The sequence below is a fragment of the Cavia porcellus genome, unplaced genomic scaffold (genome assembly GCF_034190915.1).
Source record: "Cavia porcellus strain 051 isolate PalLab524CR breed Dunkin Hartley unplaced genomic scaffold, mCavPor4.1 scaffold_11, whole genome shotgun sequence".
Taxonomy (NCBI): Eukaryota; Metazoa; Chordata; class Mammalia; order Rodentia; family Caviidae; genus Cavia; species Cavia porcellus.
Genome location: NW_026947494.1, coordinates 84,283,085 through 84,308,346, shown reverse-complemented (window position 1 = coordinate 84,308,346; position 25,262 = coordinate 84,283,085). Strand labels below are relative to the sequence as shown.

At 46.9% G+C, this 25,262-nt stretch overlaps 1 long non-coding RNA gene across 1 annotated transcript; it reads left to right on the top strand.

Moving 5' to 3' along the window:
- The first annotated feature begins 20,842 nt into the window (after positions 1-20,842).
- LOC106028432 (uncharacterized) lies at positions 20,843-24,055 on the top strand. The gene is made up of 2 exons (XR_010050667.1): positions 20,843-21,081; positions 21,704-24,055. It is a non-coding gene; the product is annotated as an uncharacterized LOC106028432 (long non-coding RNA).
- Positions 24,056-25,262: the final 1,207 nt, after the last annotated feature.

Sequence of the window (25,262 nt, the reverse complement as noted above, 5' to 3'; positions counted from 1 at the left end):
TTGTTTGTTTGTTTGTTTTCTGTATAACAAATCACTCCAAAGTTCAGTAGTTTAAACTGCTGAACATTAGCTCCAGTTTCTGAGGGTTAGGGATGCAGGAGTGACTTGGTCAGGTGCTGTGCCTTGGAGCACCATGAGGTTTTGGTCAAGGCTGGAGGATCTGATGTAGGGTAGTTGTCTCAGGTGACTATTACCACATGGAGCTTTCCACAGGGTTGTGTCCTAGTTACTTTCTTGTTGCCAGGACAGAACACCCAGCAGATTAATCCCATGGAAAAGTTATTGGAACTGCAATAAGTTAATTCCAGTCTACCACTTCCAGTGTAACCCAAATGAGAATAAAAATAAAGACACATTTACACTTAGGGGAAACCAAGGAGGTCCTAAGTCCAGCCAAGATGACGGTTCACCAGAACAAAGTCCTTGATCCAGGGCCCAACCCAAATTTTATTGACTCATAAAGGAGTGGCTTGATGATGAGTGACTGTGAATGACTGTGAGAAACACAGGAAGTACGTGAGTGCTATGAGCTGGGCTTGACAGAGATAGATGACCTGAGAGCACCTCTGAAATATACAGATGGAAGGGTATGCAGAAAGAGTAATTTGCATAACACAACTGAGGCAGCATCTAATGTTTTGGGATCAGTGCTTCAGTTCTGATATGTAAACTTTTCTGTCCTGGCAAGTTGTAGCTTCTTATTTCCAGGCTCAATCCCAGTTGACAGCTTGGAGCAGGGGCTCTTCATCCCCTCTCAGGCTGGGGAAATAGCAACTATCTCTAGTTTAAAAGATTACATATCAGCACCACAGCCAGCCCTGTTTGCATTGCTTAAGGCCAATTAAAGGGGTAGAGAAATGGCCTAGCCGGCTCTGTACATTACCAGTACATGGAGATGGGGCCAAGTTTAGCCAAAATGGAGAAAATTGCTCTTTATTCAAGGAGAGTCATCCAGGTGGTCCTCCACAAGGTCCCAAGTTTAAATAATGTACATGTGTGAGACAACAGTGACAACAACCAGCTTCATGGAGCAGAACACAAGAGTACTAGGGCACAAAAGCAGCCTGTGTCTTTATTGTATAATTTTTTTATTTTTTGAGACAAGGTCTTGCTGTGCAGTTCAGGCTGGCCTTGAGCTCACCTTCTAACCCAGGCTGGTCTTGAACTTGCAATTATCTTTCTGCCTCAGCCTCCCAAGTGCTGATATTAAAGGCATGTGCTACCACACCCAGCCCTGTATAATTCTTATACAAATTGTTATCTCATATTTACATCCTTAATGTCACAACCAGTGCATGTGTTTACCTGTGCTAAGTCATGATTACATAACTGTGTCCCACTGTGCACCTGTGCCATAGAGGCAGGGTCATCTCCTCAGGTGTCCTTAGATACCCATGACCTTTGAAGCAATCTGAGTGGTTCCCCACATCCCACTCCCTCAAAGGTTGGGGAATTATAAATATAGCATTTTATATGTAAGAGAGGTGCAAGAACCTCCCTGCTTGTAGTGAACAAATCAGGAACAATGTGGTTTTGCAAAACCACTTTTTTCATTTGAACAGTTTAATCCATAAACAACATCAAAACCTGGCACAGGACCCTGGCAAGTGTGAAGTTCTGAGTTTGATCCCCAGTACCAAAAACAAAACAAAACAAGAAGGCTGGCACATAACATTTAAGGTCTGGGCTATATATTGAGCAAGGGCTTTGTAATGGTTTGTGTATGGATGTCCCCCCACAGCCTCATGCAGTCATGGGGGCAGGCTTCTAGAATCTGTGATTAATTCATGCTCCAATGCTGAAATTATGAGTGTGAATGCTATGTGGCCTACAAACAATAAGGGACAGAAAGAGTCTTCTCTCCATGCTCCTGCCTTCTTGCCCTTTGACTCTTGTCACTTCTGGCATCTGCTGCAGCCCCTCTCTCATGACATCCTGCCTTGGAGCCAGCTGATTATTGACTGAAACCTCCACAAACTGTAAGCTGAATTAACCTTTCCTTTCTTCATTTTGGGCACTGGATATTTTGTCTCATCACTGAGAGAAAAGTAACCAACACAGGCTTCAACTTGCAGGCCTAGATCTATGGTTCTTGCCCCTGTCAGATGCTATTTCTAGTAGCATCCCGTACATGGCAGTCAATATTTTTTTTTATTGAAGGAGAAAAAGAAAAAAAAAAAACAGAAAAAGGGTATAAGTAATACAAAATTTAAAAAATAAACAGTAAGAAATCACTAGTTAATGGATTACATATTCTCATCTTAGAAATAGTTGTTCAAGTTACAAAATTGAAGCATATAAAGTGGACTTTCAGTGAGAGTGCAAACAGTTTTGTTTAATGATCCAAAAAACTGTAATATAGTTATCTATCTTATACACTAATATAGTTATCTATCTTATACACTTAAACATATATGCAGTTATAACCTTTAGAGCACTTCCTTTTCTTTTCTTTTGTGCAATGACAATTACACATTTTGGGTTCTATTACTCCCACAGTTCTTATTACTTTTTTTGAAAAGAGTAAAATCAAGTGCGACATATCAGAACAGAGTCAGTCAAATCAAAAGGATGGACATAATAGATAATGTAAAAACAAAATACAAAGTGATCAACAATGGTTACCATACTACTGCCTCTTGCTATTTTAAGAAGAATTGCCAATTATAATAAAATTGAACAAAACAGTAAAGAATAAAACCAAAGCATTGGAGACATTACAGGACTTTAAAAGTCAATCAGAATGGGCATCATAATGAATCTTATTGTCGTCACAGTTTTGCCTATACTTTCGAACTTGGTACTATCAAGCAAAGCAGAATAGGGGGAAATCAGTCAAAACAAGATGGTGAGGGCAATACAGGATTTAAGTAGGTTACTATAATGTACCCTGCTATTTTTTATTTATTTTTCCCTTAATTAAAACGATAAAAAGAAAAAAGTAAATCATTTTTTAAAAAGGGATTGAGATAAAAGAGGGCATAACAACAGAACAGCGCAGGTCAAAACATAACCATTTAAGCAAAATAGTGTTTCACCATAAGACGTCCCGACATAAAAATAGTTACCGTAGTGTCTCTTTCCTTGAAATCTTTGATTATAACTTTGTATACTGTAGCCAAACATATCAAGACACTATAAAATCATTCAAGAGAATGACATTATTACAGGGTATTTAGAACCAATGAACAGAAAGTGAACAATGGTTTCTGTATAATCTCCTTGTCTATAAAAGTTTTTACTTATATTATCATATATAATAAAATCCAATAAGATACAACCGTTTAAGACCGATGGAGACAGAAGAATACACAGAAGAATACATGTTTGATGGACTTCAAAACAAGATGATACTTAAATCAGCACTAGTTATTATGATGTATTGTTTTCCCCAAAATAACTGTTCCTACCATCCGATCTTCTCTGCCTCATTTCTGTTGAGCTCTTTTTCTGTGGTTTGTTGTCAGTTTGTCTTCTTCATTTCACTTTCTGCTCCATTCATTGTGGCCTCTCTGCCACTATTTATGGAATCTTGGTATTTTCCTTTTTTACAATATTCTGCAATATTTTTTGTAAAGTTGAATTGGTGGTTGCAAATTCCCCTAGTTCCTCTTTATCCTGGAAGCACCTTGTTTTTCCATCAATTTCTAGGGACAGTTGTGCAGGATATATCAATCTTGGCTGGAGGTTATTGTCTTTCAAAGCTTGAATTATTTTGTCCCACGCTCTTCATGATTTGATGGTTTGTACCGAGAAGTCTGCTGTAATTCTGATGGGTGTTCCTTTGTAAGTGATCTGTTTCTTGTCTCTGAAGGCTTTTAATATTCTGTTCTTATATTGGATTTCTGGTATTTTGATTATTATATGCCTGGGTGTAGCTCTGTTTGGGTTGTAGGTGGCTGGAGTCCTGTATGCCTCATACATCTAAGGATCTTTACCTTTTGCTAAATTAGGGAAATTCTCTCTCTTAGATTATTTCTGTGAATAGCTTTTGTAGTCCATTTGTTTGTGTCCCTACTTCTTCTCTTATGTTCTTAATTCTTAAGTTATAGATCCTCTTATCATCTTCTAGTTTTTGTATTGTTGCTGTTTTTTTTTATTATTTTTAAGAAGTTTTTCATTTCAGGGCTGGGGATTTAGCTCAGCGGCATAAGCGCCTGCCTTGCAAGCAGGCAGTCATGAGTTCGATCCCTGGTACTGATAAAAACAAAAAAGACAAAAAAAAAGAAGTTTTTCATTTCATGCTCCCATATTACAAATCTGCTCTCCAGGTCAGATAATCTGTCCTTAGTTTCTTTCAAGCTGTTATGCCAGTTTTTGATAGAGTTTTTAGTTTCCTGGTAATCTCTTTGAACCTGCTTCACGTATTCTATGTTTTCTCTATTTTCTCCATCAAACAATTCTCCCCTTTTTTTTTGTTCTTCCATTCCACCATCTGTTTTTTCTTGGGCAGTGCTTAGCATTTCTCTAACTATTCTACTTATATCTTGCTTCAGGTCATTAATAACTTCATTCCTGAACTCGTCTATGAGGCTCTGGAGATTGTGCTTTATGTCTATTGGTGCCGTGTCTGATATTGCATGTTTCTCAGGATTGGGGGCTGAGGACACTTTCTTGTTGCTCCTTCTTCCCATATTTTTTGTTCCTTTTATACAAGCATATATAGGAGGCCCAGTTTCTTTCTTTGTCAGTTATAGTTTGTTTAAATTGGGCCAGCTAGGTGTTCCCGCCCACTGCAGTGTAGTAGGGAGACACAGACCTGGGCAGCCTCCCTGGGCCCGCCCCTCCAGGTCAACCTACTAAAGGCTTCACTGCTAGGGTGCACCTCCAGGCACAGGGACCTGGTTTGGGCTAGCCTACTGGGTCTTAGTCAGTGGCGTCACGCAGGCCAGGCACTCCCCACCAATCCTGCTTGAGAGGGAAATATGTGACAGAAGTCACTGCAGCATCCTGTCCCAGCCAGCCTGCCTGGTCCCAGTATGTCCTTTGCTGAAGCCTCCTACTCTATGGAAGGGTCCCCAATCTGCTCATTCACCACAGGTCGATGCAGGGCTCCTGGCCAGTCCCGCTCTCAACTCCATTCACTGCTTCCCACTCTCAGAGCTTTTGCACTTCTCTCCTTGCCTAACGATTGGGACGCAGCAGCGGTTGCAGGAAATTCAAATCGCAACCTCCAGTGGCACAGGGTCCAGCTTCTGCGCTGAGACCTTATCTGTTCCTGTTATATCACCGGGATTGTGTTTCCAGTTGGTTTCTCTTAGTTTAGTTCGTTCCTGAGTCAGCAAAGTATATCTCCCCTTGCTTAGGATTTCTCGCCCGGCACCACTCCTGGATTTTAAGTGCAGTTTCTCAGAGAGCCTCCGAAGCTGCTGCTATCTATCCGCCATGTTCTCCCGGAAGTCTCAGTAGTCAATATTTCTAACCAGACACTATTCCTAGAAGTCAACCATTGTAGTGCCTTGCCAAGCCTTTTATTATTTCTCAGCTGGAGGAGGGGCTTATGCCCTGAACCATGATACCATAATGTTCAGCTTTATGGCCACTCTTTCAAACATCTTGCCATGGGTCAGTACCCCATGAGGGATGGTGTGTCCTGTCACTCCTGAGCTGTCTGAATGGCAGCCAGAGCATCAGCCCCCTCAAGATGGCCAACTGTGTGTGCACACATGGAGGGTCGTTCTTCAGTCATCACAAGTAGCCATACTGCCCACAGCTGTGCCCACTGGCTTGACCTACCTGTTCCAGTTCCAAATCAGAATACTTCCATACTAGATGGTCAGTGACTGTTGTCCACTGCAGGGCTAGGTCATTGTTAGACCCATCAGTATGTCTGGCAGCAGCTGGAGGTCACTCTTTCCCTTCTGCACAGGGACTAGGAGTCATGTCCTGTAGTCTGTCCTCCTGGACAAGTTCCTAAGCTATGTACATCACAGTTCATTGCCAGTTCAGCTGCCAAAGGGCTAGCCAAGAGGCCCACTGTTGGAGTTACATCCCCCTATGTACAAGAGTGGGGGCCTGTGCCACTCTACTCTCAGGAAGGGCTGTCCACATCTGTAATCAGTTCTCTATAGGGGATTTTGTCTGCACTTCCTCTGTCTGTTGTCCTGTGATGCTTTCACAGGCATGCAGAGCAGCATACACTGCTGCCAGCTGTTATTTGATCAAAATACCGGTTCTTGGCTCCCTTCCACAATTGTGACAAATACCCAGCAGGCTGCTTCTGCTTCCTCTGTTTTTGCCATAGGTCCCAGCCAAATCCATCACTGTTGAAGACACGACTATAAGGATATCCACACTATTAGGATAAATGGTAGGTTAGGGTCAATAACTCATAGGGCTTTCAACACCCCTCTTTGGCAGCTTCTGCTGCCTCTATCCAGAAGGAGCTCCTGTGTCTGGCCAGTCCCATGTTAATGTGCCTTTTGGTCATCAGCATAAAGGGCACAGCAGGGTAGCCAGGTGTGGTATATCTACCAAAAACCTAGCAAGCTTACATACACCGTAGTTAGCTTACTGTCATGGTTCTGGTCTTACCTGACCATATAATACCCAAGAATTCCACAGACAAACCAGGTCCCTGGACCTTGTCTTTGTCTATGGCCCACCCCAATGTCAGCAAAGTTCTCTTCAGACTGTGCACAGCAGCTTTCAAATTCACAAGGCAATCAGAGGTTAACATAATCAACATAAAGAAACAGTGACACAGAGTATGTAAATAGCCTCGTGGCATCATTTTGAAGGTCCACTGCCTGCCCTCCAGGTAAAGGCAAATTGATCCTGACTGTCAGGGTGAGACTTTACAGTCATTTGCCACAACCTGGCTTCTCTACCTGCCATGCTAAAGGGCACAGTACAGAGAGTATCACCCCTGCTTTTCCCAATTTCAAAACAATCTGTCCCATCTCATGGCCTCCAAGTAGCTGGTACTGCTTCACACACAACCCACGTATCCTTCAGGAGAGTCAGCGGTGCATGGTGTACATGGCCTCAGATTATGATTTTTACCATATAAATTCACAACCAAAATTCTTCCTGCATGTTCTCAAACAACCACCGGTCAGCATGTCCACCCCTAGCATATACTCAGCAACTGGGGGAACATAAACATCATATAGGCATGGGGGCAAGCACTAGATACCCAGTCCCTGGGCCTTCTGGACCATGATATAGTGACCTCCATACCCTTCTATGTGCACAGTAGGTCCTATAAAGTAGTCTGGGTTGCTGTATCTTAGCATTGACTTCCACACGTGGCCTCTGGTCTCCCAGGACCTCCAAAACCTGGGTGCCTTAGACTGGCTCTTAATCGGCACAAAAGGAGGCCATGTCACTTCTTCTCGCTTCGTGGAGCTGCTTTGGCCTTCTGGCCCTGGCACACTGGTTGTTATTACTGCTCGGGTGTAACAGCTTCCACAGAGTCAGCAACACATTCTAACTGCTGCCCATCTAACTTATCTGCAGCTAGACCAACGACCTACAGGTCTGTTCAGATCTGAGGCCAACCAACCTCCAGTGGCCCCACAGCCTGCCACCCAGTCCCCTCTTCTTTTTCTCCTTTGCCAGTACAGTGTTTACAGATCTCATCTTACCTCGGTGCTCCACTTCCACATCCCTGCCAGGGAGAATTCTGAGCATGTGTAGAGGTGAGCTCATCTCTGGAGAAGAGGATATTTCTGCTGCACCCCTCCAGTTTCCTCAAGGAGTGACTTCTGTTAATCAGTGTCCCGGATTCTCTTTCCCAGGAACAAGGAAACTCGACTCACCATGCGGGTAAGCATGGAAGACAGGCTGCAGCTCCTCTGGGAGCTGCCATCTCAGGAAGGTGTAAGTTCCCTCTCCCTGCAAAGGCCAGGTCCACTTGCACCCACGAATGCCACTAAGAGTGAGCAAGGGCTACCTCTGCAGGCCCATTTTGTTTCCCAAGTAAGCCAGGTTCCCCACCAAGCCAGTAGGAGTCTGAACCCCAGGGGCCAGGATGTAGCCTTCTTTGAATAGAGCGCTTGCCTAGCTTGTACCAGGCCCTGGGTTCCATCCCTAGAACTGCAAAAAAAAAAAAAAAAAAAAAAAAAAATTAAGTAGATATAAGGAATGAACAAACAAGGCAAGGCAGAGACCACTGGACAGGCTTTTATGGAAGCAACAAAGCATAGTTTTAAAATCCAGGTGCAGGCAGACTGAGGGTGATAAGACCATCTGTAAGGAACGAAGAGAGACATTAGGCAGGACGATGTTGATAAACATCAGTGATCAAAATTCTCTGGCTGTGTGGGTAAAGTCCTTGAGGCATCTGGTATAACTTCTGGGGTATCTTCAGATGTTGGAGGACCTGCAAGATTGCATGTCCCGTCTTCTTTCTTTTAGTCTCCACTGAGAACAGTGCCTCTGCAGGCAACTAGTTTGATGCGGGGAGAGTCACGTCAGATTCAAGCCTTACATTTCCATCTTTTTGTTATTATAAACAAAAAAAGAAAGAGAAAAAAAGGGAAATGGGCACCATTTCTTGCGACTGCTTCCTGCATGACGCACAGTCTGAGTGGGTGACTTGGTGAAAAGGAAAACCTTGGGAAGCTCCCCTACGTGAGGGGGGAAGAGAAGAGCAACAGCTGCTGGTTTGTGAATGGGGATTTGTAAGAACTGTGGCGGGAGTCGGAAAAGACAGAGCCTGAACAAGAGAAAGAGGGTCAGACAGATCGACAGTCCTGGTGAGGAAGGAGCTATGAGCGTGAAACCAGGTCAAGTCAGTGCAAACTGATCAAATAAAATAGGTGAAGAGACCAGCTGTACAGTGGCAGGGCATTTAGGTGTTTTCTGGGATTCTGATCAACCTGAGGGGTTTGGGGGAGATTATCTGTGATTTCCACAAAGGCAAGAGCTCAGGAGAACTGTCAGCCAGTCACAGATTTATTCCAGATCAGTGAATCCACTGCAGAGGTTCTTGCTACAGATGATTCTGAAAGGTCCCTTCCAGTTTGCCTGCAGGGACTTGATGTTTAAATCTTTAATAAAAATGAATTTGGCAGCCAAGTTGTCATACAGGTGAGCACTGGGGGAAGACAGGAGATTAGAACACATCCTATTTCCTTTCAGACCTATTGTAAAACTGGCTGGTAATCTCCAACAGGGCTGTCTCTGGGCTGAGGTTTGGTCCAGGCAGGAAGGTGCACCTGTCTAGAAGTTCAGACAGACTGTATCCAATAGGTTCTCTGGGGACAGAGAGAAATATTAAAAGAGCATTTGGGAGGAGAGAGTCTCAGCCTTTGTGAAGTTGCAGCATAAGTTTAGAAAGAGGGGCTTTAAGTAAACTGTTAGCTTTTTCTACTTTACCCAAGGATTGAGGTGGACAGGAAATATGTAAATTCCACTGGGTCCCTAGCAATTTAGACACCTCCTGGGTAATTTGACTGATAAAAACTGGGATGTTTTCTGATTGAATGGAGGCGAGGAGGCCAAATGGGGGATCATATCAGTCAGGAGAGAACAGGTGACTGAATGCTGAGGGTTTTTCTGAACTGCTAGGAAAACTCTCTACCCACCTAGTGAAGGTGTCAATCCAGACCAAAAGATATATTAACTTTCATACCCACGGCATGTGTGTGAAATCAAACTTCCAGTCCTGAGTAGGAGAGAAGCCTCGCACTTGGTGCATGAGAAAAGGAGGGGGCCTCAGGGAACCCCACCTGAGGCATGGTTACCTGCAGATGGGGCACTGAACTATAATTGTCTTATGGAGGGTTTTCCAGGAAAGAAAGCAGGTAAGAGGCTCAAGTAGATGGACTAAGGGTTTGTAACCCACATGAATATTATCATGAGAAGCCGGGTGTGGTGGCTTATGCCTGTAATCCCAGCACTCAGGAGGCTGAGGCAGGAGGATCATTGCAAGTTCAAGACCAGCCTAGGCTACAAAGGGAGCTCAAGGCTGACCTGAACTGCATACAGAGACCCTGTCTCAATAATAATAATAATAATAATAATAATAACAATAATAATAATAAAGATATAAGAAGTACATAGAAGATGAGAGAGCTGGGATGAGGGTGCTACGAGCCCACTCAGGCTGTGGGAGGAGTACAGCGTGAGCAGTGGCTATCTAAGAATGTTTAGAATTCTCTAAGCAGACTGGCCAGGACGGTGGGACTGAGTTATCTAGATGGAAAGTGACTGCCTGTGGGTTTGGCCCCTAGGTCAGAATGGCAGCCACACAATGGCCTCTATGGCATGTGGACAGACTGGCTGAGTACAGTGGCACAGCCAGGGCTGGAGCCGTCTTTAGAGCTTCTCTTAGGGTCTGAAGGGAATATAGGGGAAAGAGACTCACAACCTCCTAGGTGTCTGGTATGGGTTTGTGTTCTCTAAAATCAAGGAATGGCTGGGGATTTAGCTTGGTGGCATAAGTACCTGCCTGGCAAGCTCAAAGTCATGAGTTCAATCCCCGGTACCAAACAAACTTGAAGCAGAAGAATAAGAAGGACAAATTACCAATTTTTTTCTTTCTTTCTCTTATTGTTAGCCAGGTGATGCAGAAAAAGTTCAGAAGCTCTCAGGCTAACACACTGTACCCTTGAGCCCCCACCTCAACCTCTGTCCCTCTCTTCCCTCACTGGGGTGTGAAAGGCTACCAGGGTAACTTCCCAACATCCTGGCCCAGCTCCAGAAGAAAAGCAAGAGCCCAGGAGTGGTCAGGCTGGTGAGTTTTCCTCACGTCCTGGGTAACGTTTTCAGTCTTTCTGTTTACTGCTGCAGCATCATAAAAAAGACAAAAATAAAAAAAATAAACTACAACTAAAGGTTCCATTTGACCCAGCTATTCCCTTTCTTGGTATCATCCCCAAAGGATTATTAGCATCATACAACAGCTAAATATGCACGTCCATGTTTATAGCAGTAGTTTATAATAGCTGAACCTTGGGAACAACCTAAATGCCCATCAATGCAAATGCTGCATTGCTTCTCTGGTGCATGAAACTGAAAGTGTAAATGAGGACCAAAATATATAATAGATATTGGGAAATAGGAAGAAAATGTTCAAATGTGAAGGGAAACTAGGGAAGGGACAGGGAAAAGTAAGAAGGGAAAACAAAAAGTGAGAAGAGCCAGGTATGTGGCACATCTCTATAATCCCAGCACTCCAGAGGCTGAGACAGGAGGATTGCTGTGAGTTCCAGTTTAAATTCAAGGCCAGACAGGGCTACACAATGAGTTCAAGGCCAATTTGAATTACAGAGACCCTGTCTCAAAAAAGAAAGACCAGGGTTTCCTTTCTTTGTTTCTTTCTTTTTTGCTTGTTTGTTTGCTGTCTTTTTGAAACAGAGTCTCTCTATGTAGTTCAGGCTGGCCTTGAGCTCACTTTGTAGCCCAGGCTGATTTTTTTGTTTTGTTTTGTCTTTTTGAGAAGGGTCTCTATGCAGTTCAAGCTGAATTTGGGCTCACTTTGTGTCCAGGCTGGTCTAGAACTTAGTAAAGATATGCCTGCCTCAGCCTACCCAGGCTGGTTTTGAATTTGCAACAATCCTCTTGCCTCAGCCTCCTGAATGCTAGAATTACAAGTATGCACTACCAAGCCTGGCTTTTGTTTTGGTGCCAGGGATTGAACTCATGACCTTGTGCTTGCCAGGCAGGCACTTACACTGTTGAGCTAAACCCCTGGCCCCTGTTTTTTTTTTGAGACAGGGTTTCCATATGTATTTCAGGCTGTTCTTGAACTCACTGCAATTCTGATCCTCCTGCCTCAGGCTCTTCAGTGTTGGGGTTATAGGCATGCACCACCATGCCCAGTTATTATTTTGGGTTGTATGTTTGTTTGTTTGTTTTTGTAGTGTAAGCGTAGATCCCAGTTCTTCCTCTGATGTGTACTGTTAAATTTTTTTAATAAGTTCAGCAAAGAGAGGATAACATGCTGCCTTTTATATCAGAATGGAGAAGGGACGGAATATATATTTGCATTTTTAAAATTTTACATAAAGAAGCACAAGAAATAAATTTGGTGGGAAATAAAACGGTGGGGTGGGCAAGAAGATGGGAAAGAGCATGAGCATAAGCTTTTGTAATGTATTCTCTTTTTTTGAAAAGTGATGATATATCTATTTAAATCATTATTTTTGCTCGTTTTATTTTATTGTGTTCAGTGGGAGGGATCGAATCTAGGACCTCTGGCATCCATGCTACCTGTGAGCTATATTCCCAGCCCAAACAACTCAATCCTAGAGCTCCTGATTGGCATGTGCAGGCCCCTGGATTCAAATCCCTAGCACAGTAAACTACTGCTGGCTGCTGCTGCTGCTGCTGCTGCTGCTGCTGCTGCTGCTGCTGCTGCTGCTGGTGATGATTAAAAAATAATATAAAAATCTTTAAATTGTTATGACACTACTTTCCCAGCCTACTCTAAATTGATATTGATGCTGTGATGGGGCCGAGGCAGGAGGACCTCGTCTGGCAGTCTTGGGGACAACTATAAACAGTGGGAAATCACATGCAATTTTTGTTTCCATCTGTACTTCCCGAGTTTTGCAGGGACTCACAGAAGTTGTTGCTTCCGGCAGGGGCTGGAGGGGATCTCAGAGCCTCCCCGCAGTACCGAACGCGGCCACCGGGAGTCAGCAGCGGCCCGCCCGCCGCCTGCCCAGCCACAGGTGACCCGAGCTCTCTCCGCGCAGTCCTCTGCCATCTGCAGAGCCCCTTGTCACCATTTGCCGTCCGCAGGCTTCTGACTCTGACCCACGTAGGGGCCGCCGATGGGTCTCAGAGGGCCCCGGGGTGTGGAGACGGATTGTGTGCGGGACAAAGGGCCAGCTCTGCCGCGAGGCCGGGGCTGCAGCGCCGCGCTCCGGGCGGGAGGGCCGGGAACCCCAGGCTGCTTCCGGAACAGGCAGAGGTCAGAGTAGGGATCACCCGTTCCGGGAGGGAAGCAGCAGCTCCTGCAGCTGGATCACCGAGGCCTCATCCGCAGGAGGAGGAATTCAGACACTGGCCCGGGCAGGTGACCCATGCTGCCCCCAGGGGTGTGTGGGGAAAGCGGCCACTGGTTGAGTCCTTGCAGCGCAGGGCTGAGCAGCAGGAAAGCTGCTGTCACCCGCGCTGCAGCCTCAGGTCGCAGTTGTGGAGCCTCCTGGGACCCTGACTTAGCCGAGGACAGCCCGATGGAATCAGGTAAGTGGAGCTTTGGGTCTCTCCCGGCTCTGACAGACCTCACAGCTGGACTGGCCGCCCTTCCCAGCTGCACTGGCCTGGCCACCTGGCAGCTCTCTAGAGCCAGGCACTTTGGAATATGCGTCCAGGCCAGGCTGCAGCTAGAGGTGGAAAAGAAGGCTCGGAGCTGAGGCACTGCTCTGGCTGCACCCTTAGGGCCAGGGTCCAGGGGAGTGGACATTCACAGGTCAAGGCCACACCCAAGTCACTCCCCACCACGGCGCAGCAGCAGCCCTGGCCTGCATCGGCAGTGCCCAAATATTTCACGGCCACTCTTCCCACACAGAGAAAAGACAGGACACATTTCTTATGAAACCGAAGCGTCAGAGGCCTTACTGTGCTCACAGAACACAAGTACAGCAGTTTAGGTCACGGATGCAGTTCAAGGTAAAACATGTGCATAGCAAGGTCCTGGGTTCAATACCCCACTGCAGAAAACAAAAAATAATAAAACAGAAAAGCAAAATACCTTCACTGGGCATGGTGGAACACACCTGTAATCCAAAGTACTCCAAGGTATGTCAGGAAGATCATAAATTTGAGACCAGCCTGGACAATTTAGCTGGACTATCTCAAAATACAAAGGACTGAGCCAGACGTGGTGGCTCACACCTGTAATCCCAGCACTCGAGAGGCTGAGGCAGGAGGATCCTTGAGAGTTCCAGACCAGCCTGGGCTACAGAGTGAGCTCAAGACCAGCCTGAACTGCATATAGAGACCCTGTCTCAAAAAGACAAAAAAAAAAAAAAAAGACTGGAGTTATAGCTCAGTGGTACAGCACAGAAAAACAAATTTTCAAGACTCCAACCACCCAAGACTAAGACAAAAACTAAAATATAAATTATCAACCGAGGTTAATGATGTCACTTACGTACTCTTGTTACCATTCGGATCACTATTAACTAAGCAACTATACTTGCAATCTTATTGGTTGATCGCAACTTTGACCCGCATTGTACTGCCTCATGATTTTATGCTGTAAAACTTCCTTTGAGAGGCAGGCTCACTGGCAACCCATTGGGGACCCCTCCTATCTCCCAGGAGCTGTTCCCATTCCCCATTCCCATTTCCTCCACAGCTGTTCCCATTCCCCAGCTGTTCCCATTTCCTCCACAGACTCCTGCTTGGCCTCTGCTGTCCTTGGAACTCATTCTTTGGGGGAACATACCCGGGTCTGTCACTTGGAGGTCCTGTTTCAGAAGCAGTTTGACCCCGCCCCCCCCCCAGCAGGAAGCCCTCAGGAACCCAAGGAGCAGGCCAGGCTGAGCCCTGGGGCTGTGAGGGGCAGGAGGTTCTGCCAGCCTCCACAGCTCCACTGGGCAGCTTGTTGACTGCAACTCAAAAGAACCCCTACCCCAGACAGTCCCTGACAAATTCCTGACCCACAGAAACTGCAAAGACTGACAGTCAATTTTGGGGGGTTTTTTGAGACAAGGTCTCACTATGTAGCCCAGGCTGACCTCAGACTCACAGTGACCCTCCTCGTACCTCAGCCACCTGTGTGCTGGGTTTACAGGCACGTGCCCCCACGCCTGGCAATAACAGTCTTCTATTTGTGATTTGAACCATTCAGTTTGGGGATAGTTTGGCTCACAGCAATGGATGCATGGAGTAGCAGCCCTCACTGTAATGATGGATCCAGACCAAAATCTCCACTGAAGGCCAAAGCGAATGAACAAGATTCTGATGGGGCTAACATTTTACATACAGAGCAAACTATCTCCCCTCCAAATATTGTTTGTTTTTTACAGTACTGAAAATTGAGCCCAGGGCCTTTACAGTGAGTTACATTCTAAATCTTTTTTTTTTTTTTTTTTTAAAGAAAGCCCAACCAGATGTGGTGATGCACACTTATAATCCCAGCATTGGGAAGCTGAGGTGGGAGGATCATTGTGTGTTTGAGACCAGCCGAGGCTACAAAGTGAGCTCAAGACCAACCTGAACTGCATAGTGAGACCCTGTTTCAAAAAGACAAAAAAAGAAAAGAAAAGAAGCCCATAGCAGGAACTTTTTGGGGGGATAGGGAGTACCGGAAATTGAATTCAGGACCTCACAGTTGCCAGACAGGCACTGTGCTGCTGAGCTATATTCCCAACCACCCAGTCCTTTTTTTTATTTGGTAGTTTGATTTTTTTTTTCCTTTGGTATTGGGGATAGAACCCATGCCCGGGGTTGTCAAGATAGGCATTTATGTCGCTGAGCTAAATCTCCAGCCCTGTCTCTATTTTGGATAAACCTGGCCCTGTCTCCCTGTTTTGAGCCGGCTGGGCTATTTCCTTGTCCCTTCAATGGGTTTTAATTAATGCAAATTGGGCTGACTGAGGAGGCAAAGCCACAGGTTGGTGTTACCCCATCCAGTGACTCCTCAAAAGGGATTGAGCTGTGCTTCACACTGTCAGTTGTGGCCACACCATGAAAAAGAAGCTGTGACATCCCAGGACTCAAAGGATTATACATCAGAACTGAAGCACTGACCCTAAATTATTAGCTAGTACATCCATTGTTATGCAGATTGATCTCTCTGCATTTCTTGGCTTCTGCATATATCAGAGGTGATCTCACACCTCCAACTGGCCCAGCTCAAGGTAGTCATGGCAGTCATGTATTTCCCGCCACTCTCCTGTCTCTCATCCCCAGCTGCTCCCTTCATGGAGAATTAATAAAACCCACGTCGGGCCCTGGGCCCTGGCCTTTGTTCCAGTGAACACCATTTTGGCTGGACTTGGACCCCTTGGCTCCCAACAGCTGGACATATGTCTTAGTGTCTTTCTTCTTGCCATAGGTTAAGCTGGAAGTGGTAGATTGGAATTAAGGCACTAGAATTCCAATAACTTCTCCTTGGGATTACAGGTGTAAACCTTCCTGGACAGAGAGGAGGGCAGGAAAGGGTTCTCTATAACAGTATATCCACCATGACAATGAAACCAGGCCAGGCAGTGTCTTACCAGTGTTACATAGGAGAGATCACTGTTTTTGAAAAATAAACAGTTTAAAAAAGAAAAAAAGAAAAAGAAACAGTTCATAGTGAAATGTAAATACTTGCTGAAGTTCTCACATATTAGACTATACTAAAAACTACTGGAGAATTTAGAAGTAGTATAGATAAGTTTTCTGGTCCAATAAAGGAGCAGAATATAGGAAAAAATAAAAGTGGCCTTTTTATTTAAAGGACATGGAGAAGAGCCCACAACCAACAAGGGTTTGGCCTTTTCCTTTGCCCGGATATGGGGAGTGGGGTATATGTGACCTTTGACCAGAGGTGGTGCTTGGGGTGAACCCTGATGATGCACGAGGAACTGATTGGAATTTTCTTCACGTGCACTGGGAAAGGAAGGAGGGAGCTGTAATCAGGAAGAAGGAAGTGACCATCAGGGTAAGCATCCCTGAGTTGGCCTTCCACCATGCTGAACTGCCATAATGTCCTGTAATTTATTCTAGGGCAAAGCTCTTTCATTCCCATCTTTTTATTGTTAGGAAAAGGTGAAGTCTCTCCTTTACTGCTTCCTGATGAACAGGGGCATCATTTGGGGTTTAGGAGGGTCAACGGGATGACGGTTGATGCCCATTGTAGAAGCTGGTACCAGGTGTTTTAGCCAGGACAACTTTATTGTTGGTGAATGCTCACATCCTAGATTGGAGAAATAAAAAGACAAGGTGCTATGGGGAGGAAGGCCACTATCATATTTAAGGAGCCAGGAGAGGTAGAAGAAAAGGTGCCCTTGATCCAAATGTATCGTTCCATCAGGGCCATGGTGAGGAAAAATCTGGAAAATGAGCATGGAGTTGGTAGGGCTAAAGTTACAGGAGGCAATTATCCCCCATCCAAAAGGGTTAAAGTAAAAGTGTAGGAGGACTTGTCCTTGGCCCAGGGATTGAGCTGAAGGGAAGGGGAACCATGAGAAATGTAAGGCCTGACAGTTGAATCACATTTGGGAAGTTGAGAGAAAGGGTGGAGAGGGCCATGGCTGTGTCACTAACGGGAGATGAGAGCCTAGACCCACAGGGTCTCATGTTTAACTAAACAGCTGAGGGTAGAGAGAACTAAGACAGTTGTTATCTAGAACAGCATGAAGATGATCTTACGCATGATGAGGGAGTCTTTAGGAAAGACTGCCCAGAGTCCGACTGTAAAAAAATAATCAATAGAATTTAAGGGATCAGGAACCAAATAGGATAACAAAACATGACTTAGCCTGAAAGTTGTGGCTGTGGGGCCTTGGTGAGATGGAGATGGGAGATAGCAGATGAGATGACAATCAAATGTGTAGAGTCAGGGGAGTTAGGGTTAGGAGGGCACCGCCTAGCTGGAGTGGTGTGGAACCAGGATGGCAGTCCAGCAACCTTGACCACCATTGGAGTTCCGAGGAAGATCAAGTAGGAGCAACTCCATTTTGGTTGTAGTCCTGTTGAGAGATCTGAGAAACAAAGGTTGGACCATTATCTGACTGGATACTCTGAGGTAAACCAAACCTTGGGACGATTTCTTGCACAGGACCTTAGTAACTATACCAGCAGTCTCCCTGGCTGTGGGAAAGGCTTCTATCCATCCTGAAAAAGTACAAACAAAGGTGAGAAGATATTGAAAGTTCTGTGGTGGGGCATGTGTGTAAAATCTATCTGCCAGTCCTGACCAGGGCTGTGTCCACAACATTGATAAGCAGCAAAGGAAGGGGTGCTATGTGTCCCTGAGGAGAGGTTCTAATGTAGAGACCTGAGTGTGTCTGGGTCAGTCTGATAAACACAAAGGAATCCTGACAGTCAGTGTGAGGGGAGATGGTAAAAAAAAAAAAAGGCATCTTTAAGATCCAGGACTGTGACGTGAGAGGCGGAGGGAGGGATATGAGAGAGTTTGGCACCACCGGGTGAATTGGGGTAACAGCATGAGTGATTGCCCTAAGGTCTTATACCAGAGAATGGACTTGATTACCAGGAGAATGGGAGTATTGTAGGGTGAATAGATAGGTTTAACAAAACCATTGTCTAAAGGTTATAGCAACTGTAACTCATTGGCTCTTAGGTTCTTTTGTTGATGGACATTATATAAATTTTTGTTTAAAAATTATTATTTGACTGGTGACCTTGTATTGGTATGATCTGAATCTCCTGGCTGGAGCACAAGAAAAAGACATCTGGATCTGAAAGAAAACACTTGTCATCATAAACAGTCCCAATTTTACATTTGAAGGCATGAATATACCATCAGATCAGCAACAATGAATTGTGTTAGCCATATGAACTTTAGTTGAGGTGTCTTCCATAAGGCTATGGAGATTATAGGGGCTTCCAATTAATGAACAAGAGCTGGTTAATGTTACCAGGTGGCCACTTTCTTATTCATCAGTTGAAGTCCTGTCCAAACTCTCCTCACCCCAAAGGATTTTGTTTAACCAGTTTTAACATCATTTTTGATCAGCTGGCAACCTAGGTGGAAGCATGCTTTTTAAATCTATAACACAAATAAATCTTGATTAAATGATCTGAAAATGCAAAAGAAAAGGAAAAAAGTTGTTGAGCTGAAATAAAAAGGAACAGCTGTTTTTAGAACAGACAAATGGACAAACATGAACAGATGATTTGTACAGTATAAACAGACTGGACAAACAGACAACAGATATACAGACTGACGACATACACACTGACAAATGTCTTACAAAATCAGAGTACACTCAAATATATTTGACCAATTTGAATTATAGTAAATAGACTAGTGTGAACCCTTTTGTAGGTTAATTAATAGAAATCTCTTGAAATAAGAATAGCAAAAAGGAACCTAATTTATGGTTACTCTGAGATCAGTCGTCAAGGGAAAAGGACATGAATATGAACTAGACCCTTGGGACCAGCCTGTTCCCAAAGGGGGAATAGGGATTGAAGGTGAGAAGCTTGTGAAATGGGAGGCCACTAAGCAGCCAACCACCCAGCAGGCATCTGTGGGCAGTTACCAAGTGATCAACCACAAAATGGCTACTCGTCACCATGTGAGAGGGAAGCACAAGATGGTGGCTAGTTACCACGAGACCCACAACAAGATGGCTGCTGTCAGTTACATGGTCAGGGAGCACAAGATGGTGACTGGTCATCATGTGACCTGCAAAAAGATGGCTGCTGCTGCTCCCACAATGAGGGACTGCAAGATGGTGGCCATTTACCCTGTGACCTGTTGCAAGGAGGGAGCACACTGTCACATGGCGGAGGACTGCATGATGGTGGCTGTCCTCCATGTTAGCTGCAGCAAGATGGTTGCTGAAGACCATGTAGTATGGAATTGCAAGATGGTGGTGGAATATCACGTGGCCTGCTAGGTGGCTGAAATACCCAAGATTGAGTATGGTGAGCTGGCTGGGAAAATGACAACGCAAGAGAAGGGGACAAAAAAGAAGAGCCATCCAATGGAATAGATGGCTCAGGTGGAGGGGACTGAGAAATCTGAGATGGGGAGGATGAGAGGCCACTGGGGTTAGGGAAGAGGATGACTCATGGGGCACAGAAACCTCTGGCTGAGAGGCTGTGGGTTTGGTGTTGGGGATCCAGGGGAGGAGAAAGACAGGAGCCGTATCATCTAAGGGGTCTGGTGGCGAGGGAGGGAGAGATCCTGCAGGAGCAGAGCGAGCCAGAAGTATCTGGGCCATCACAGAAGACAGAGCGAGAGAAGGACACGTCCTCAAAGTGTCCTCAAAGTGAAAAGGGGCTGAAAAGGAGGGGTTGTTGCCAACTTATCACCATTGTGACAGAGTATAAATAAAAGATCAGATTTGGTGGGTACTGGGGACTAAATTCATGACTTCAAGCTGGCCAAGCAGGTACTTATGCCTGCTGAGCTAAATCCCAAGGCCCCAAGCTTTTTGGTTTTTTATAGCCTTTTTGAGGCCAAGAGCACCAAAGTTATGAACCAACACCTCAAAGGTGTGTTTCTGGGGGACAGGACCCCATGACCAAATAAGTGAGCTGAGAGAACAACTTCACCCTGGGGATGTAAGAGCTTTAGCTCCCCCCAAGGAATGTGGAAGCTGTCCTGGATCACAACTATCAAAGGAATTTGTGGCCTGTTTTGAAAGTGTGACCCAGAAGGTCCCAACACTCCTTATGGCTGTCACAGATGAGTGCAGGGCGGGGTCCCAGAGAACAAGAGGGTAACAGTGTTGCCTTGGGCTATCCTGTCCAAGGAGCATGAAAACTGCTCTTTATCCAGGGATGGCATCGGATAGGTTTTCTGACACAAGCTTGCTAATTTTAGGAATGGAAACGGAAAACCCCGGACAGCAGCTCACCTATGATGAATGAGCAGGGTCGGTGTTGCATGCGGATTAGAGGTAGCAAATAAACAGGTCCCAGAGGAAGGAAAGGTAGTTTGCAGGCTGGGAGCTCGAACTGGGAGGACTCCCAGGAGCCAGCGCCCAAGCCTCACGGCACCAAAACGTTAGTTTTCTGGTGCAATAAGGGAGCAGAATATAAGAAAAAATAAAAGTGGGCTTTTTATTTAAAGGAGGTGGAGAGGAGCCCACAACCAGCAAGGGTTTGGCTTTCTCCTCTGCCCGGATGCATTGACAACAGCATTGATGACGTGCCAGGAGCTGATTGGGATTTTCTTGGCCCGCACAGGGAAGGGAAGAAGGAAGTTGTAATGGGAAGAAAGGGGAAGTGACCGGCAGGGTAAGCATCCCCGATTTGGCCTTCAACCATGTTGAGTACCACCATAATGTCCTGTAATTTATTCTAGGGCAAAACTCTTTCAGCAAGCAACGAGTATATTAAAATTCTTTTTTTCTCCAGTGTTAGGCTGGAGCCCAGGACCTCTCACAGGCTTTGCAAGCGCTCAGCATTAAGCTGCATACACTCTCAACCTTGAAAGCTCTTCATACCATTCCCACAAATTGTCTAAAGGTTTAAAGTCATTTTCAGGTAACAAGAAAAATGTATAGACATTCATTTGGTTCAAAGAGACTAGGCTACGTGTGGTGATGCACGCCTGTAATCCCAGCACTTGGAAGGCTGAGGCAGGAGGATTTCCATGAGTTGGAGGACAGCCTGAATTACATAGCAAGACCCTGTCTCATCAAAACAAAACAAACGATGTAGCCTATCCCACTAGGCAGAAAGGGCCCATACAGGAAAGCAGGGCAGCGCTGGAGCCCCCACTTCTGCTGGGTCCTGGCAACTGGCCAGAAAAACCTGAGCTGCTAAATTCCATTTTTACCAGTTGTGAAGAAGTCAGCTGAGTTGGGACATGAGGAAACCTGGCTGTTTGGCAAAGGCAACGAATCATCCTCAGAATCAGACAGGATCGTGTGGGTCATTGTGCTCCACCTGCATACAGATGGCCAGCAGCTGGGGTCAGGGTGGTCGTGAGCCTCTTCCCCAGGACCCTGCACCAAATGGTGACAAACCACAATGGAGAGGGGAGTCCATGGCCAGAGGGCCTGGCTGCAGAGGACAAGGACGGATGGGAAGGAATGTGAAGCCACTGGGGAATGGTAAGGAAATCTTATTTATTTTATTTTTATTTTTATTTTTATTTTTGCAGGGCTGAGGATGGAACCCAGGGTCTCATGAACACTAAGCAAGTCTCCACCATGAGCCACATCCCAGCCTTTTTCTCTTGAGACAAGATGTCACTATACTGCCCACACTGGCCTCGAACCCGTGAGCCCTGATTCGGCCTAAGCACCCTGAGGTGCTGGGCTCACAGGCATTCCACAGTCCTCAGCAAGGCATTCTGGATTGTCCTTCACGTCCCGCAGGTGATGACATGGCTGATTTCTTGCCTTCTTACTCCAGAGACCAGGCAATGTGCCAGCAATGGGGTACAAGCCTGTGATCCCAGGGCTCTGGAGGCCGAAGCAGGACTGTAAACTCAGAGCCAGACTGGATGACGACAGTTGACCCATTTTAAAAGCTGAGGATGTAGCTCAGTGCTGGAGAGCATTGTCTGACATGCACAGGACCCTAGATTCAGTCCCAGGGATGGGAAAAAACAGAGGTTTCAGCCATTCGCTCAGCACATGGTTATTAGGTACCAAGCAGGCTGGGGAACAGGGCTAGACTCCGAATTGCTGGAAGAATTGCTCACATCTGCCTGCACAGACTTTGAGTCTGGCAGACTGAGACCTTCAACAGAAATCAGTGTGGGATCACAAATTGCGAAGGGAAAAGGCACGGCGCTGTGAGATAGAATCTCAAGTTAGCGGTTTGAGAAAACCTGTCTGGGACAGTGTCACAAGCCTGAAACCTGAAGGGCAAACAGGAGAGAGTTAGAGGAGCACGGGCAGCAATTTAGGGAAGCGAAAATGAGAAACCACCCTGGCGTGAGAGTGAGCTGGGCCATTTGGGGGCACAGGACCGGTATGGTGTGATTCTGGGGCCCTTGGGGCTTCTGGGGTGTGATGATGTCAAAGAGACCCAGTGAGACAGGGCGCTGTGTGAGCTGTGCAGAGCTCTGGGTTTTACTCCTAAGTGCGGTGGGTTGATAACCACAGAGTAACTGGATTGAAATTTAAGTTTTAAAAAGCCGTCCTGCTCTGTGAAAAATAAGTCTGAAGGGACAGAGTAAAGATGGGGGGATCTCCTTAGGGGTATTGCCATAACTCAGACAGAGGTACAGCGGCTCGGACTCCGCCAACACAGAGGGGTAGAAAGGCCGGATGGAACCAAGGGATGTTTTGATGGGGCCAGCAGGGGACAGAACAAGATGGAGCACTTCACTGAAAATATCTGCTTGAGCAACCAAGCAGATGAGGTGGAAAGAGGGGAAAGACCAGGAAAAGGGCTGGGAGTTCAGGATACAAATTAACTGCCGAGCGTGGTGGTGCTCGCCTGTAATCCCAGCACTCTGGAGGCTGAGGCAGGAGGATCATCAGGAGTTGGAGGCCAGCTTGGGCTACATAGAGAGTTCAGACCCAACCTGAACTGCAGTAAGACCCTGTCCCAAAAAAGTAAAATAAAAGCGAAGGACTGGGGGAGGGGCAGTCACTGGGGTGCTGGAACACTTGCCTTCCATGCCTAAACCCCAGGATTTGGTGCGCAGCACAGGAAGGAAAAGAAAAAAGAAAGGAGCGGAAAAGACTTCGTAGGAAATGTGTATGGGAGAATTAAAGAGGGTGGAAAGACCGGGAATAGATACCTGGGCCTGGGCCAAGACCTGAGGACGCCTCCCAGAGAACAGAGGGGAAGGAGACTGACTGGGAAGGAGGCCAGGAGTGCCCCTGGGGTGGCAGGAGTACAGTTGGCTGGCCCAGGGTTTCTGCAGGGTGACACAAGGCCCGAGTCCCCGCTGGACTTTGCGCGGTCAGCGTGCACATGGGCACATGGACACGCTGGGAGGCCGGACCGGGCTCAAGCGCTGGTGATGGCTGATGGTGGGAAGCAGGGCAACCAAGGGCTGCTGTTGGGAGCCGCGGCCGAGCCCGGTCGCCTTACTTGGCGGACGTGAGGCCTGTAAGAAAGAGCAAAGCCTGAGCTAGATTACCCCTCCCATCGAGTGTGCTAAGATGGCGCTTATCTCCTGCTTCCTGCTTGGTAAACAACCCGCTCTGTAAGATAGTCTGCCTAGCAACAACTGATGTTAGCCAATCAGCCCGCATCGCGCGCTTTGAACTGATTGGCCACTGTTACCCTATAAAAGTGAGTGCCTCTCCCGCCACGAGAGAAGAAGCACGGAAGGAGCCGCGGAGAGCGGACCGGTAGAGGCTTCGGGACAGACTGTAGAGAAGAAGCACGGAAGGAGCCGCGGAGAGCGGACCGGTAGAGGCTTTGGGACAGACTGTAGAGAAGAAGCACGGAAGGAGCCGCGGGGAGCGGACCGGTTGAGGCTTCGGCCGGGTAGGATCCCGGGGCAGACTGTATAAGGAGAGAATAAAGAAAAGCCTGACCACCGCCAGATCTTGTCGCGTGTTCTTCCTGCCGGCCAGGAGCGACACCGACAGGCTGCCGTGTCTTCATCCGGCCTCCCTGGCCAGATCCTCCCTGAAATCCCCACTGGTTCATAAAAAGCCCTTCTCGGGCCTGTCAGGAAGCCTTACCTACAAGAGGGGAGCACGGGGAGCACATCTGCCTGGGCAACTGATGGCGCCCTGGGCCTCGGCCGGCAGTGGGAGGCCTGGGTGGCTCAGGACCACCCCTCACACCATGGTGCACCTGGGAGGAAGGAAAAGCTGCTGGGCCTCACCTGATGGAATTCACAACCAGTCAATCAATGGATCAACTGCTGGCTCAGGGTTTGGGGCTCAGGCCGGCCTCACAGGAGTCGCACGCAAGACAAGCCCCGGGCACCGAGATCATCGCAGCTGACCACCATGGGGTATCCCTGGGCCACAGGGGCTGCCTCAGGGTGGTTTCTCCTGTCAGACACCAACCTCATGACCTGCGGGAGGAGGAAAGGGAGAAAGCTGGGTGTTAACTGGAGGAAATCCTGAGTCCCCGGAGGTGAGTCCTTGAGCGTGATCAGCTCCTTTCTTGTCCCTATCCCTCTTCCCACTTGAACACTGGGAACAGAGCCAGCCTTGAACCTTCCTGAGGTGCTCTAAGTCTGAGCAGAGATGCTGGGTCCTGCTCAGAGGGTCCCACCAGCACCCAGAGGACCCAGGAATGGGGGGAGCTTCAGTGGTAACTTCCAGCCCCCAGGGTCCCCTCTTATCCAAGTGCTAAAATCCTACTCCACTGCACCCTCGTTATGAGGGGTTAGGACCAACAGCCCTCTGAAGTAACCTGATTAATGGGCAGCCCTGAGGGGGAGACTACAGAAAACAAGTGAGTTCAGGAGAGGAAAGTGGGGAACCAGAGCAAAGTCCGGCGGTGGACAGAGGTCACAGTGAACCAGGTCCTGGACCCCGGTGACCTGGCTAGGGATGGGACAGACTGCTGTGGGGGGGGGATCCCTTTCCCTGCTGCAAGCCCTGACTGCTGGTGTTTAGTCAGCAGATCCTTGGCCAATCCTGGAGGCATCATTATTAAAGCATCCTCAAGGCTCTGCCTGTGGAGTGCTGTACCAGCTGGGGGCAAGGGACAGTGTTCAATAGAGAGCAGTCCCACACCCTCCTCGGAGAGAGACTGGCTAGCCATGCGAGGTAAACAAGAAAAATTAACAT